Source organism: Sorex fumeus, unplaced genomic scaffold, assembly GCF_029834395.1.
Source record: "Sorex fumeus unplaced genomic scaffold, SorFum_2.1 ptg000129l, whole genome shotgun sequence".
Classification (NCBI taxonomy): domain Eukaryota; kingdom Metazoa; phylum Chordata; class Mammalia; order Eulipotyphla; family Soricidae; genus Sorex; species Sorex fumeus.
Genome location: NW_026606186.1, coordinates 11,665,408 through 11,675,836, shown reverse-complemented (window position 1 = coordinate 11,675,836; position 10,429 = coordinate 11,665,408). Strand labels below are relative to the sequence as shown.

The 10,429-nt window shown below is 36.6% G+C and overlaps 1 pseudogene; it reads right to left on the bottom strand.

The window, feature by feature from the left end:
- Positions 1 to 7,487: 7,487 nt before the first annotated feature.
- Positions 7,488 to 7,642, bottom strand: LOC130045868 (uncharacterized; annotated as a pseudogene).
- Between the last annotated feature and the right edge of the window lie 2,787 nt (positions 7,643 to 10,429).

The following is a 10,429-nucleotide window of genomic DNA, read 5'->3' as shown; positions in this document are numbered from 1 at the left end:
TATAACTGTTTTTTCCCTTCAACTTTAAAAAAAAGGAAGGGATATTTACTATATGTTATGCGATACAATTATTTTAAAAATTAAGTAATGATTTCTGCAAAACATTCATCATAATGTTTAGCACTTCTAAATGCTCAATAAATGCCAGCTCTCATCACCATCTTTGTCGTGATCATATTTGTGGTAGCGATAATGGTTTCATTTATATTTAAATATGTTTATAGCTATTAAAGTTGTCTTTACGTGTGTTGATAGTTATTAAAGTTGTCTTACTAATTTTCTCATTTATAGTTATGAAATAAAGTCCTAGTTATATGAAATAACTTGCCAAATGTATTAAATTAGTTGGCTGAGTTGGGTCTCAAACTCAACTTGATTGTTGATACTCTAATCAAATCTTCTGATAATACACATAGTAAATTAACAATGAACAAATGTGACCCAGTTTTCTGGCACACATGAAGATAGCACCTTACTCAGGGGAGAATTGCTTGATTTTTGCACCTTCTTTTTTTGCTCTCTTTTTCATTACCTTTCTCTCTCACACACACCAAACTGTGCCCTAGCTAATTTGAAGAAGACCTACAGGAATAATTAAAATAGGGGAGTCATTTGCCCATTGGTGAAACTGGGAGAGAAGTCGATGGAGCTCAATCTGCTGGGAACGGACTGCAATCAATTCCTGGGAAACCTATCCAAGGCTGCAGCTGTAAAGCGCTCAGCAAGCTGATCAATGGTGGCCTTGAGTGCAGGAGAGGGAGAGACAGTGTGGCAGCAGCCAGGGACATCTTTAGACAGCAGGCCAGTCAAGGAACCAAGGTCAAGCTTTACCTTCGCTTCGCTTCTCCCTCCCCTCACAGCACCTTGGCAGAAGTGTCAGAGAAAGTACACAGACACGCAGACATACACACTGACGAAGCTTCCTGGAATTTCTGGGGAAACAAAAGAAAAATCATTTGCTAAAGATAATGAAAATGATAAAAATCTCATATTCATCATCATGGCCACAAGGACAACAGTGGTAATAATGACAGGGCATATAATTTGATTTTCTGCTCTTTGAGTGCAGAATGACATCTTTATATCCAAATGCAAATAATTTAAGGACTTCTGTTTTGTGGCAAATGGAATCCATCACAATTAATACAATGTTAATTGATGTGGAGGAGGGAAGGCTCCCCTTTCTGCTTTTGTATATATTCCATCATGAACACTGTAATTGTGTGATACCTAACGTGTCTTGTGCCTTGCATGTAGTGTTAATCTCATTTTTTAATGTGTAAGGCACTGTAAAATATACTGCAAATAAAAATGTTATGACTGAAATGAGTAACTTCTTTTCAAGTAATTCACATTTTATTTTTTTTTCTTTTTGGGTCACACCTGGGATGCACAGGGGTTACTCCTGGCTCTGCACTCAGGAGTTACTCCTGGCGGTGCTCAGGGAATCATATGCGATGCTGGGAATCGAACCCGGGTTGACTGCATGCAAGGCAAATCCCCTACCTGCTGTGCTATCTCTCCAGCCCCAGTAATTCACATTTTAAAAGCAGTTTGTAAACATAGTGTCTTAGTTCATTAGGGCTACTATAATAAAGGAACAAAAGTGGGTAGCTTTTAAACACAAATTTGGGCAGAAGCAACAGTACAGAGGGTAGGATGCTTGCCTTGCATAGGACTGAGCCTGATTCCAACCCCGGAGTCCTAAATGACCCTCCCCACAACCCACAACCCCACCCCCAGTACTGCCAGGAGTAATTCCTGAGTGCAAAGCCAGGAGTAAGCCCTGAGCACCACCATGTGACCATATGTTCCTCCCCCCTCCACTACCCCTCAAAAACCAAACACGAACTTATCCTTTTCCTTTCAGTTCTAGAAGCTGGAAATCTGATATCAGCGTTCTAGAGTGGTTAGATAGGGGCTTTTCTGGATGTTTCCCTGTATCCACATATGGCATAATGTCCTTAGAGAGCTCATTTATAGGTTCCCATTGTCTGATTTTTTTTTTTTTATTGAATCACCATGAGATACAATTGCAAGCTTCCATGCTTGAGTTTCAGTCATACAATGATTAGACTCCCATCCCTCGACCAATGCATATTCTCTACCACCAATGTCCCCAGTAACCACCCCCACCTTTCCAACCATCTCCCTTCCACTATGGCAGACAATTTTCCTCATACTCTCTACTTTTGGGCATTATGGTTTGCAATACAGATATTGAGAGGTTATCATGTTTGGTCTTTTATCTACTTTCAGCAAACATCTCCCATCCCGAATGATTTCTCCAACCATCATTATCTTAGTGATCACTTCTCTATTCCAGCTGCCTTCTCGCTCAGCTCATGAGACAGACTTCCAATGATGAGGCAATATTCCTGGCCCTTATGTCTACTGTCCTTGGGTGTCAGTCTCATATTACGTCTGATCTTTTTAATGAAAATAGGTGGAGTGAAAGGGCAGTGCGCATGGACCACACCCAACTCTGCTCACAGCTTATTTCTGGCTTTTCACTCAGAGATCACTCCTGGTAATGCTCCAGCAACCGTGTGGTATGGCATTAGGAATGCTCGTCAGCTGTATGTCAGGCAGACACCTCCCCTGCTACACTATTTCTCAGGTGAGAGCTTTATAAAAGAACCAGGAGCGTTTTTGAGGGCACTGTAGTCACTTTCCAAAGACCCTACCTTACAACACCATTACACTGGATATTAGAAAACAAATAGATGGACTTGGGGTAGAGAGACATTCGATCTTAGCAGAAGGAAATAGAGTAATTAAAATATGGACCAATATGGATAGGGATCCAGAGGAAGGACATATTAGTTCTGGTAGACATTGAGAATAAACAGAGGGGGATCATTTGAGTTGATTTGAAAATTATGCATAATTTCCCCAGGGAGAAAATCCACTCAAGGTAGAAAGAAAAGCAAAAAGGCAAGAGAGGCTACATCAGTTTTCTAGGGTGTGTGCCAACTATATTTGGTGCTGGAAGGGATAGAAAAAGTTAGGTTGGGGAATATGGTGAGTGTTTTAAGAAAAGTCCTTTTTTATTCAAAAGAATTTAACCATTTTTTTTCTCCTCTAGTCAATGAGAACCCAAATAAGTTTTGAGTAAGACACTGGTTCTTACTGGAAATTTGTTTCTCATATGGAAATAAAAATAAACAGAAAAAATAGAGCTAGAAGTGAAAGAGTTGTAGAAAACAGAGAAGACAGAGGCTGAAAGATAACATATAAATGTCAGGTCAGTAGAGTTTGCACCCAACTATGTTAATTCAAATTCCAGTACATTTTCAGGGTTTTATACCAAGAAGGTAAATATATACCAAGATGGTAGGTAAGAATACTGATTTTAGAAATAGAGAGTTGGGGTTTAAGTCCAAATTCTAGCCTTGGGTAGGTCAATAAATATCCCTGAAGCTCAATTTTTAGTATATAAAATGGGGGAAAATTGTCTATCTAATGAAGTAATAGTGAGTATTGAATGTAATATTTTATATATACACACATATATATATACATATATGCTTGTATATATATGGATTTCAGCAGAGTTCTTTGTATAAGATTTTGATGAATGTTACATGTCATTATTATTAATATTATCTTTAAATACTCTCCCCATGTTTCCTTTCTCAACCTTCCTTCCACTTCTTTTGACATCTCTTGGAATACTTTAGCACCTTGAATTAATTTTAGACATGAAGATGGACTATCAGAAGAGCTATTTTGGTTTGGAGGAACTTTCCCTTATCGTTTTGAACACACCAGCCAGCTGTACATCATATATCATATAAGGAATGGTTAAGGGAGATGAAAAAAAAGTTAAGAGCATACGAACCATTTTTTACATATTCTAAAAGTTGTACATTTTAAGAGAGACAAAATTCACTCTTATTTGACTCCAAAGATAAAATCCACCCCTCCCTAGATGTTGATACAAAAATGTTTGGCTTTAATAAAGGAAATTTTAATGATTCGGGCTGTCTCTTAGTCAAACATGTTTAGTGGTATGGTAGGAAGTTTTCCTATTACTGAAAAGATTTGAGTTGAGATTGATGGCTATAAAAAATATTTTAAATGGAGACTGAGTTAAATGATCATTATGACTCTTTCATTAAAACTATGATGCAACTTTATTCTATGTAAATGAAGTAAAACTTTTATAAATGTGTTGGAGTTTTTATTGAGAGATTTAATGTGGCAGCAAAGGCATAATGAGAGTTGGAAACAAATCTATCTTATAATGTATTTTCCTGCACAGCAGCAGGCCATATGCTTCCCAGAAAACCAGTGTTCCCACCATTCCCTATTGTCTTACTCTGTGAATTTTAGTCAGTTATTTTACTTGCCTAAACTTGTATGGAAAGAACCCTAGATCAAAAGTTAGGAGTAAGTAAATACGATAACTATCCAGAATATGTAGAGTGGTCATTCTGAAACTTTGTTTGGAATTCTTCTACTCCAAATAGCTACTTATATGTGTGACAGAGTCTCCTTATTAATTGTCTGTCATTGCGTGCAAACCTTGCTCCCATTAAAGTTACACTTACTGTTGTGATCAAATCAGTATCTTTAATTGTAAGTTAATGGAGAATCAAAAATAGTACATGTAAGCTTGAATAAGAAGAGGTGGACTAGAAGTGAAGTAAGGAAAGTGGTGGTAGATCTTGGATACTTTGAAGGTTGTAACTTTATAGATGAAGACTATAAAAGTTGGATCAGAATGGTAGATAGGGTTTAGGCAATTAGTTGCCTTACATGAAGAAGAGCCTGATTCAATACCTAGCACCACATATGGTCCCCCGAGTATCTCCAAGAGTGATCCCTGAGCACAGAATCAAAAGTAAGCTTTGAGCAATTTCTGATTTGCCCTTCTTTGTGTCCCAAAACACATGAATGTTTGAACTAAATATAATATTAGACTACCAAAAAAAGGAAAAAAAGAAAAACACCTCAATAAACCCAAATCCAGCTTGTTTAATAGGAGGGGAGGGTATAATTTGCAATAGACATTTGTCATATTTTCAAAGAAAATGGAAAGCACTGGTCAACTCAGAGAACTGATTATTTAAAAGTTGAGGGGGAAAGAGTGATAGTGCAGCACATGGTCAACGAAGTTCAATTCTCAGGGTCCTGTATGCTTCCTGACCCAACCAGGAGTGATTTCTGAGTGCAGAGGTAAGCCCTGACCACTGCTGGGTAAGGCCCCCCAAACCAAACAACCAAACAAACAAACAAGTTGAGGGGATGATACTGAAGCAACTAGAAAGCACAGAAAAACAAAAACCTAGATAATTGCCTATAGGTAGCATTTTAACATAAGGACTCCTAGACCTTTGTTTTCACAAATTTTCATATATAATTCATATACAATACATGCAATTTATGTTATCTACAATAAGCATACATTACATACTTAATGATGGGAAAAACATAAAGAAAAAATCCTAAAAATGTATTATACAGGTAAAAAAAAGTACATAATTAGAGGTTATCAGTGTGGATTTGGAAATGAAATATGCCTGATGTCCAAAATTCAGATCTGTCCCCTTAAAAATTGTAAGATTTTAGACAAGTTACTCAATTTATCTGAGCGTCCATTACCTCATCTAAAAATTGGGGGAATAAAATGAATAATAGAGATTCATTGAAAGGATTAGTGAACTCAACATCCATTCTTTGCTTTGCATAGGTACATGCTGATAAGGAAATGGCAAACACAGTCATCAGAACATTATTATAATCACTATCAACACTTTATTGAGTCATAGGAGTAAATATCTAGCCATTTATTTTCCTTACTTGTATTTATGAATTTTATTTATACATTAAAATAGCTCTGGAGAACTTGCTCAACAGATTAAAGTGCATGTTTGCATAAAGTAGACCCAACTTTGATTCCCACCCCTGCATGGGAATCCCTGAAACAATGACTAAACAGTGAGTCAGGAGTAGCCTGGCAGGCATGACCCCATAGCAAACAAAACTGAAAGTAAATTAAATTTTTATTATATATAAAATAAAATCGATATATACCATATTCAAATGTGTGCGTGTGTATGGTTATTATACTTGATCTTAGCCAAAAGGCAAAGAACCATGCCACTGGACTCCGTGCCAGGCTGTTTTCATTTGGGGTTCCCCAGAGGGAGGTGGGTGACAGCCCTCCTCACCCCAAGGGACCCAACCCTGGCGGCTGACCTCCACTACCCAACCGCCACCACACTCCAGGCCACTTTCCATACCCTCTGGCCAAGCCTCACATATGAGTGAACATATTCCTGGACACATCATAAGACACTCCCTAACCCATTTTTCATAATTACCACACCATATTTGATGGGGTTCAAACAGTAGGCAACAAATCATAGAGGGAAATATGAAGAGCCCGACAAGTTACCGAGAGTATCCCACCCGGACAGCAGAGCCTGGCAAGCTACCGTGGAGTATTTGATATGCCAAAAACAGTAACAATGATAGGTCTCATTCCTCTGACCCTGAAAGATCCTCCAATAAGGCAGTGTTGGGAAAGACGAGTAAGGGGAGGCTGTTAAAATCTCAGGGCTAGGACGTATGGAGATGTTACTGGCACCTGATTGAGTAAATCGATGAACAATGGGATGACAGTGATACAGTGATACAGTGACAGTGTGTGTGTATGATATGGTATGTGTTAAAGTACAGAATATGCTACTTTGTATTTTCAGGTTCCTGATATTCTGATTACCTAAGTATGTTCCTCCATTCTAAGATGGCATGTGGAAAGCATATTTGATTTCCAAATTCACACTGATAACCGCTAGTTATGTTCCTATGTTCTTCACTACAAGGAGAGGAAAAATATCCTTCCAATCATAAATAATGAAGACATAAAGCACAAATATGCATTTTATATACATTATATATGCATATACATAATATATATGCACAGACAATTTGTGACACTTAGCTAGCCATTTATCTCCAATGGAGACGTTACTGGGCCCGCTCGAGCAAATCAACGATCAACGGGAGGGCTTTACCTTACCTTACCTTAAAGAACTTTTAATTGAGGATAGGGATTTCCTTTGCCATATTCAGGGGTCCCTGGGACCACTCCTAGTGATACTCAGGTAGCTAGAATGCATAGTTCAATACATGGACTGGCAATGTAATGCAGTATTTCTTGGGAATCTCTAGAGCTATACCCAACTATTCTTAGGAGGCCATATTGTCCTAGGGATTAAACTCAGGGCCTGGGGCATACAGGGCATTTGTTCCAGCCCTTGAGTTATCTCCCCAAGTCTCAATCCCTATGATTTTAAATATCTGTAGTAATGTATTTTCTTTCATTCCTGAGTTTAGTGATGTAAGTCTTATCTCTCTTTCTTGGCTAGTTAAGCAAATATTTGTCAATATCATTGACCTTTTTTGGAAAGAATAACATTTGTTTTAAATTTTTTATTCTTTAATGAATTTTTTTTCATTTCTAACCTTTTTTTCAGGGGCGAGCATGAACTCAGTCTCCCACTACCACAAATTATGCAGTTCAGTTTCCCACATTTGGAGTAATCAAAGGAGTCAGTACATCCAGTGTACAATGGATACTAGGAAAACAACCTTAATGCCCATGGTATCTCCACTGCCAGGTAAGTATATTGATTTATAATATTGTTTCCTTTCTTCTACTCACTTGGATTAAGGTTTTATTTTCTTTGTCAATGTTTTAAAGCATAAGGTTAGGTTATTTCTTTCTCTTGATGGCTTATAAAATTAGAGATAATAGTCATGATATTAATTATCATTATTTATTATCTCATGGGCTGCACACCTGGATAGATTATTGCTAGAATTTATAACAAACAAACCTGCAGGTTAAATATCCTTACCCTAATTAAAAAAAAATGAAAATGGCCTAAGAGAAACACATTGAGTTGCCCCAGCCTATAAAACAAAACCAGTAATTAAATTTGTTCTATTTGGCTCAAATCAGTACTCTTTATGCCCTGCACAGAGAAAGAACAGTAGCAGAGAATAATTTGCTTGTCATTATACCCAACTTCATTCCACTATTTGCACCAATATGAATTCTGTGAGAAACTCAATTTTCCCAATTCTTTGCACAGTCAGTTCCTTCTCATGATTTTGATTTTAGTTCTTCAAGAATTCTCAGAGTTTCTCAGACCATTCTTCTTAAAACAGATCTATCTTGGCACCAAGAGAGATAGTACAGTGGGTGGGGTGTTTGCCTTGCATACAGCCCACCTGAATTAGATATCTGGCATTCTGTATGGTGCCCCCTGCATCACTAGAAATAATACCTGAGTGCAGAGCCAGAGGTAAGCCCTGAGCATTACCAGGTGTGCTCCCCTACCCAAAACAAAAAACAAAAAGAGAGCCATCTAATTGTTCAGTATCTCAGAGTCCAATTTTTTCTTTGATTCATTTTGTATATTTATTAAAGTGTGGTCATTTATTTGTTTGTTAATATGTTAATTATTGATGGATAATTATTGATGATTGAAATGTTTATTCGTCAATATTAATTTTTTCTATTTTACTTTCAATTATATTAATATGCAAGATCCAGGAAGTCATAAGATGTTTGTGATATATTCATTGTTCTTTCTTTCTCCGCTTTTATCAGTTCCTGGCTCATAAATGTTTATTAACTAAATATTTTAGTAAGCAAAAGGTACCTAAAATAAGCTCAGATACAACATTGTGGGATTTTCCAGTAGTTACTTCCCAGTAATTTTATTACTGGGAAGAGAAATCAAGAAAACAAAAGTGGGAAATTTTTATGAAATTCGAATCTTCACAGGAATTATCTTTAGGTGTATGCATTTATCCCCTTTCTTGCTTTTTTCCTCTCTCCAAGGTCACATAATCTCATATCTCTGCTTTTGTCTACCCAATTCTACTTTCCCAAGGGCCAACTTCTTTAGATTGATCACAATCCATCATGGCTTCTCAAGGCACTGTTTTAACTCTTATAATGATTTGTTCCAATTCTCTGAGTTCTTTTTGTGATGGAGATTTTAAATCCCAGAAATTCATACATCTGGCCCTGTGGCTCAGGACTGCTTCCCTGGGTCAATTATGGTTTGTAGGGTGGGGTTACAACGTATATTCTGAGGGTATTTTTTTAGTTCTTGGACTTAAAATGACTGGGGTTGATAAAATGGTTGGTAGATAGGACTACCATAGATTTGAAATTTGTATTTAAAATTGAAAGTTTGTATTTAAATTATCTATGTGAACAGCCAAGTTCACAATGATAATGAGAGTCAAAACCAGGTGTTCTTGCTCCCAGAGGAGTTATTTTGGGCAGAATACTCAAGATATTGTCTCCTGGGTCCACATGCAGAACATCTTTTATAAAATCCCTCCTGTTCCATCAACTGGAAATCTGGCTTCCCTCAGATTATGGATATATTCATCCTAGAGAAGGTCTCTTTGCATCCTGCTGCTAAGGAAATTGCATTATTGGATTTTTAAATAAACTACAGCCAGAATATCTGAGAGTCTTTCTTGCAGACCTTGACAGGTTTATTTTTTTTAATTAAAAAATCCTAGCCTGGGGCATAAAGAAAATGTCTTCAGATTTGCAATCAGTGCTTATGTTTCATATTTGAAATGCAAGTGAGGAACAGGAATTTCTTCTGACCTGATCCTGGGACTCTCTGAAGTGAATTACTGACTTCTTTTAATTTAGAAGATTTTAATGTGAATGCCCTTGATCATAACCAGGGGGGCAAGAAAGACACCCAATTACCCAACTGTATGAAGGTCATTGTTCTGCTTTCCTACTGTCTGACAGCAATCAATCAATCAATCAATCAATCAATCAAAATATTCTATGTAACTGGAAAAACAAAGGACACATGAAACACTCATAACAGTGTCCAAGGCCAAGAAGATCTTATACACACATTAAATTACTTACTGGTCTAATTCAGAAGAGATTATTAATATACACACATAAACTCCAATCAATAAGGTCCAAAAATACAAAGACATGTCAACAATAAGAAAGCATTTACAGAAAATACGTGAATTAGAAACTTGGTTCAAATTTTTAAGTGCATTAAATTGTTAAGAAAATACTTAGTCCCCATTAAAATAGCAGGCACATGTATTTGCAGTATGTTGAAATTTTTAACAAAAATATTTGAATTTCACACACGTAACTCATAAGCTATCAAGAAGTCAATGCCTTGGGGCTTGAACTAACAAATTATTATTCTTCACAATAGGAGGGGAAGTTAAACCTAATTTTATGTATTTATTTTATGTAGTTATTTATTAATGACTCTTGATCATAGGAAAATTACTGTTACATTCTGGGTTCTCTCTCTATTTGTATATATATATTTAAACTTTTAGATATATTATATACTTTTGCTTTTATATATAGTTTTAAATCTAAATTTTTAAGTAT